This window comes from Capsicum annuum, chromosome 3 (assembly GCF_002878395.1).
Source record: "Capsicum annuum cultivar UCD-10X-F1 chromosome 3, UCD10Xv1.1, whole genome shotgun sequence".
Taxonomy (NCBI): Eukaryota; Viridiplantae; Streptophyta; class Magnoliopsida; order Solanales; family Solanaceae; genus Capsicum; species Capsicum annuum.
In genome coordinates, this window is record NC_061113.1 from 61,977,228 (window position 1) to 61,983,846 (window position 6,619).

Sequence of the window (6,619 nt, forward strand, 5' to 3'; positions counted from 1 at the left end):
TAAGTGAATGTTCGTTAAAAAGTCCTGCCTTCTCATATAGTAATCAATTGGGATTTTAACAAATAGTTGGCTCTAGGTCTACTTTTTGCGAAAATTAATCTAATATTTTGTACTTATAGAGTTAAATGATGCTTCTTGTATGGGAACCAGCAGCAGCAGCTTCAAGCCCTCTAACACGAACGAGTGTCTGCTGTAGAATTGGTCCATCCAATTCAGGAGATGCTTTTCGCAGTGGAAATCAGTATAGACGTGGAGTAGCACCTTTAGATGTGTTTTGGAGTATAGGGAAAGAGAGAAACAGTTTGGCCTCGTGCGATATCAAGGTTGTGCAACACAATGAATATGTTCATGTTTCATAGTTTTTGACTTATATACACTGTATAATTTTTCGACGAAGGTTGTTCACTTGCACAACCTTGTTTGGCTGTTAAAGGTGTGTTTTATGTTTCTCTAACACAAGTTTTCTGATAGTTAGAGCTTAGAGCTCCTCAAGATGTTACAACAGGATGATCGTTGAAGTCATTTAAGTTCCTTAAGACCAAAAAATCTCCCACAAGTTTACCTGATCTGAAGTTTGGACATTTGAATTCAAGGACCCCATGGTGGCGAGTGGACTCAAAAACTAAAATCTCCATAGAGAGACGTTAAGCTTCTCTCAGAACAGTTGAGGTTTGGTTATAGATGTTTATATTTAGAGATTTTCTATTGTATCAATTAACATCATTTAATTTAACGTGGTACATGCTACATGCTGCAGGCTCGCGAAAAGTTTTTATGACTAAGGACAGGTATAAAATATGACATTACCAGTGTACTGGAGGAGGTATAGACAGACATAGCAGCTAGCCATTCATACTGCCTATAATATTCTGAAGTCACTCTTTCTAAACTTTTGCACATATGAATGCCTAATTTTAAAATAAATTAAGGCGAAAAAACTTTCTTAACATGATTTTAACTCTTCCAGGAACTCCATAATGCAAGATCAAATTTCGAGCAAACTCAATTCAGTTTGGTGAGTGAATGTGGTGCTGGAGCATCTCAAGGGATCTTTTTGACTTTAATTCAAAAAGTGTTACCACAATAGCAAAGGCATGTTGATTTTTTTTTCCTTTTGAATCCTAAATTCAGGCAACTGCTATTTCTAATGTTGAAGCAAAGAAACGGTTAGAATTCCTGGAAGCAGTTAGTGGTATAATGGATGCTCGTCTTCGTTATTTCAAACAGGCATGTCATACACATGGGAGCTATTCCAGCCTATAAATTACATATACCTTTTCGTCTTGTAAAGGCATTTCTACTGATAACAGTTTATCGGGATTTTCATGTTCTAAAATATTCCACAATCGTATTACGCGAACTTTTAAGTTTTATTGTATTTTTGTATTTGATATCTCATGAATAAAGTTAATTTTGGTAGATATTTTTTAACTAGATATTGGCAACTTTGTATTTTTTGGGGATGTTACTGAAATTATCGATTTATCTATTTATAATGATGCTCTAGTTTTTGAATTGTAAGATGAATAACATATTTAAATTGTTAGCTGTTTGAAGTGTCACTATCTTAGTTGAGATAATTAGTAAAGATTATTTAGATAATCACTAAAAATTTAAATTGCTGAAAGATAGTGACACGTTTATTTTTTAAATTTACACTTAGTTAAAATTCAACTTGTTTTCTGGTTGTAATATCTTTTTAGTTAAAGTTTATTTCTGTTATTGTCTCACGTTTCTTTTTTTTTAGTTACTATATTTACGTATTTTTTTAAAGTTAATATATTGTTGAAAGTTATTGCTTACTGACCATTGTGTTTTTCATTTTTAGGTTCTAAATTTGAAATACAATTTGAATTTAATGTTGCAGTTTGTTTTTGAATTACAGAGATAATGATAAGTTGTTAAGATAACATTATTTTAAATTCATTAACATATAATGATAATGATAAGTAACAGATAATGATAATAATAAGCTGTTAGGATAACATTATTTTAAATTCAAATCAGGTAACTAATATTCAGAGTTTATCATTAAAAAAATTTTTAGTCGAGGATTATATTTAGAGTTTACAATTAATATTCCTTTTAGTTGAGGATTACTTTATTAACCCACGTTTTTTGTTGAAAAATATCATTAAAAATTACTGCTTACTTTACTATCACGTTTTTGGTTGAAAAATATCAATAACTAATTTTGGTTGAAAAATATCATTAAAAGCAACTGCTTATTTTACTAACCCACACTTTTGGTTGAAAAATATCATTGACTTATATTTAGAGTTTATCATTAATATTTAATATTCTTCAACTAAAAATTTGTTATTACAACAATATTAAGTGTTGCTTTAAATCTTTCACGTGGCTATATTAATAGCTTGGCACGTGACTTCTTGTCTTGTATTATCAAAGAGTGGACGTTTCTAAAAGTTTCATTAACTCAAAAATAAAAGTCCTATCTTCCACACTTATTAAGCTATGACAATGGCTCAATTCTTAGGAAATTACATGGTATAGCCTTCATAGTGGGTGGCTTTATTTTTTTGTCCCCCATAAGAAAAGTCTTTAAAAATTAGCCTTCCTTCTTTTTTATGTATAGTACAAGTAAATTTTTATCCCACTACACCTCAAATATTTTTACACTTTTTATGTTCATATGTCTCTCAACTTCTATTTTTATTTCTTCTTTTTTTTACTCTTTTTTATTTCTTTTCTTGTTTTAATTCATTTTTCTCAACTTTAATTTTTCTTTTGTTCTTTTTTCTATTTTTTCTCAAACATTATCCATTTTTTCATTTCTCTTTCTTATTCTTTTTTTAATTCATTTGTCTCAACCTTTATTTTTCTTTTATATTTATCATTTTTCATTTTTTTCTTTTTTCTCAAACTTTGATTTTATTTTTTCCTCTCATTTTTGTTTTCCTCAATCTTTATTTGTTTTGGTTTTTTATTTTTTTATTTTTTCTTAAACTTTATTTTTTTTCTATTTTTTTCTTTTTTCTTTTCTCTATTTTTTCTTCTCTTTTTTCTTTTTTCTCAACTTAAATTATATTTTTCTAATAAATAGAAAGTTGGATAATCTGCAAAGAAATTTTCTTTTCTTTGACACCAAGTAAATTTAAGAGCATGACTTATTGTTTGAAAATTTTTTGGGATAAGTCTTGCCTCTAACGTAAGATTTATAGTACATTTCATAAATTAAGATACAATTTGGTAGTATCAACACTTTTCCATTGAGCGTAATTTTTTTAGGGAGGTTTTTGGGCTAAGTCTTGTCGTAGAAGCAAAGACTAATAAAGCATCTCATAAATCAAGATACAATGTGGTAGTGTCAACTCTTGCCCATGGGGAATAACTTGTGGGCTATGTCTTACCTCTAAGGTAAGAGCTATAGAACATCTCATAAATCAAAACATAATATGGTAGTGTCAACTCTTACACATGGGATGTAACTTGTTGGTTGAAAGTCCTTTGACTAATTCGTGCCTCTAAGGCAAGAGTTTTAGAACATCGCATAAATTAAGACATAATGTGGTCGTGTCAACTTTTACTAATGGGACATAACTTGTTGTTTGAAAGTCCTTGATTTATAAAATATTTCATAAATCAAGACATAATGTGGTAGTGTCAACTATTGTCTATAGGGCGTAACTTGTTGTTTAAAGTCCTTGAGCTAAGTCTTGCCTCTAAGGTAAGAGTTATAGAATATCTCATAAATCAAAACATAAGGTGATAGTGTCAGCTCTTACCCAGGGGGCGTAACTTGTTGTTTGAAAGTCCTTGGATCGATTCTTCCCTCTAAGGCAAGAGTTATAGAACATCTCATAAATCATAACACAATGGGGTAGTGTCAACTCTTGACCATGAGGCGTAACTTGTTGCTTGAAAGCTCTTGGACTAAGCCTTACCTCTAATGAAAGAGTTATAGAGCATCTCATAAATAAATACGCTATGTGGTAGTGTCAACTCTTACTAGTGGGACAAAGCTTGATGTTTGATGGTCCTTGGACTAAGTATTATCTCTAAGGCAAGTGTTATAAGCACTTCATAAGTAAAAAATACAATGTGATAGAGTTGAATCTTGCCCGATGTACGTAACTTGTTATTTCAAAATTCTTGGAATAAGTTGGGCCTCTAAGACAAGAGTTATAGAACATCCTATAAATCAAAACACAATGTGGCAGTGTCAACTCTTGCCCATGAAATGTAAATTGTTGTTTGAAAGTCCTATGTCTTGTCTCTAAAGGCAAAATTTATAAAACATGTTATAAATTAAAATACAATGTGATAGTGTCAACTCTTGTCCATGGCACATAACTTTTTTTTTGGAAGGAATTGAAGAAAAAAAAATAATAAAAGTTGTGAAAAAAGAAAAATATTTTTTAAAAATAAAAATAAAAAACAGAAAAAGAAAATAAAGAAAAATAGAAGTTGAGAGAAGAAACGGAAAAAAAATAAAGGTTGAGAAAAAAAGAGACAAAACAAAAATAAAGGATGAGAAAAATTCACAAAAAAACAAACAAAAGAAAAAAAAATAAAAGTTGAGAGGGGAAAAGGAAAAAAAAAAAGTAAGAGTTGAGAAAAACTAAAAGAAAAAAAAAGAGAGAGAGAAAAAAGAAAAAAATAAAGTCAAATGAAAAAAGAGAAAAAAGTAAAAAAAAAAATAGAAGTTGAAAGAAGAAAAGCAAAAAAAAAAAAAGTAAGGGTTGAGAAAAAACTAAATAAATAAAATAAAAATAAAAGCAAAGTAAAATAAAAAAGTAAAAAAATAAAAACTGACAGATAAATAAGTATGGAGTTATTTAAAAATATTTGAGATATAGAAAGGCAAATATGTATTTGTCATGTAAATAAAAAAAAGAAAAACTAGTTTTATAGGTCTTTCTTATGGGAGATCAAGAAATAAAATCATTTATTATGAAGATCATTTATGTAGTTTATCCATCAATTTCACATAGAGAAATAATATTTTAGAAACGAGGCACATGATAAAAGAATGAAGTTTTTAACATTAGAATGTCACAATGTCACAAAAAAAAATGATGAGATGGACTTTGTTTTCTTTATTTAGTTTCACCGGATTCTTCACCAATGTGGTCACCATAGGTCCCTTTTGGAAAAATATTGTCATAAAAAATATTCTATTTCAAAGGGGATTCAAAATATATTCAGTCGGTCATTTTAATTTTACAAAATGGTCCTTTTTTAATTTGGACTATTTCGGTCCAAGTAATTCTGATCACTTTATATATTATATTGATATAGTTCATTAAAATTAGATCAACAAATTTATGAAAAATTTAATTCAAATTAATCAGCTAGAAATTGAGAAATACTAAATTCTTCACTGAATCTGTAACTTTCATGCCAGTTGTATTGTTTGTTTTAAAATCTGGATATTGACAAATTCAATATTTAAAGAGTATACTTATAGAATTGCTTTTAGTGTTCCATTTGGACAATATGAATGGAATGTCGTGTCATTTGGATTGAAAAATGTCCTTTCTGAATTTCAGAAAAGCATGAATGATATTTTCAATCCTTATATGGACTTCATCATTATTTATATTGATGATATATTAGTGTTTTCAAAGACATTTGAATTACATATTAAATATCTTGACATTTTAAAGAAAATTGTGATACAAAATGATTTGGTGATATCTAAATAAAAAATGAGTCTATTTTAAACTAACGTTAGATTTTTAGGACATAATATTTGTCAGGAAAAGATTACTCCCATACAAAGGTCTATTGATTTTGCATCTAAATTTTCTGATGTCATTATCAATAGAACCCAGTTGCCGAGATTCTTGGGAAGTTTAAATTATATATCTCCCTTCCTTATCACACGATTTAGCCCCATTATATGACAGGCTAAAAAGCGATTATAAAGATCCCAGAAAGATGGTCACACAAATCTAGTTAAACAAATTAAACAGGGTGTTAAATTCCTGCCTTGTTTGACTTTAGCCAACCCAGCTTGACAAAACATCATTGAAATTGATGCATCTAATATTGGTTATGGTAGAATACTAAAACAAGTTAATCCCCATAACAAATCTGAATACCTGATAAGATTTCACTTAGAAAAATGGACTGAAGCCCAGAAGAAATATGCTACTGTGGCTTATGAAATGTTAATCACTATTAAATATGTTTTAAAATTTCAAGATAATTTATACAATCAAAAATTTTTGATAAAAACTGATGCTCAATCCGTCAAGTACATGTTTGACAAGAATTTTAAACGTGATGCTTCGAAATTAATATTTGCAAGGTAGCAAGCTCAATTAATCTCTTTTGATTTCGATTCAATATTAAAAGGGAATTGATAATTCTCTCCCTGATTTCTTATCTCATGAATATCTTAGTTAAAAATAAATTTTTATACTTTTTTTTTGAATAAAAAGACCTTGGACACCATCTTGAAGGAAATGCCATTATACAAAGATTTGCAAAATCTTATAATTGATAAAATTATTCATGATATGGTTGAAATTGAATTTTATGTCTATGATTATGATGAAGTCAAAGAAATGTTTGATCTGTACCAAATACAGTTTATCTGAAAAACCTTGATTATTATTCGTGTAGTTGGATCCTCTATAGCAATGGGCCA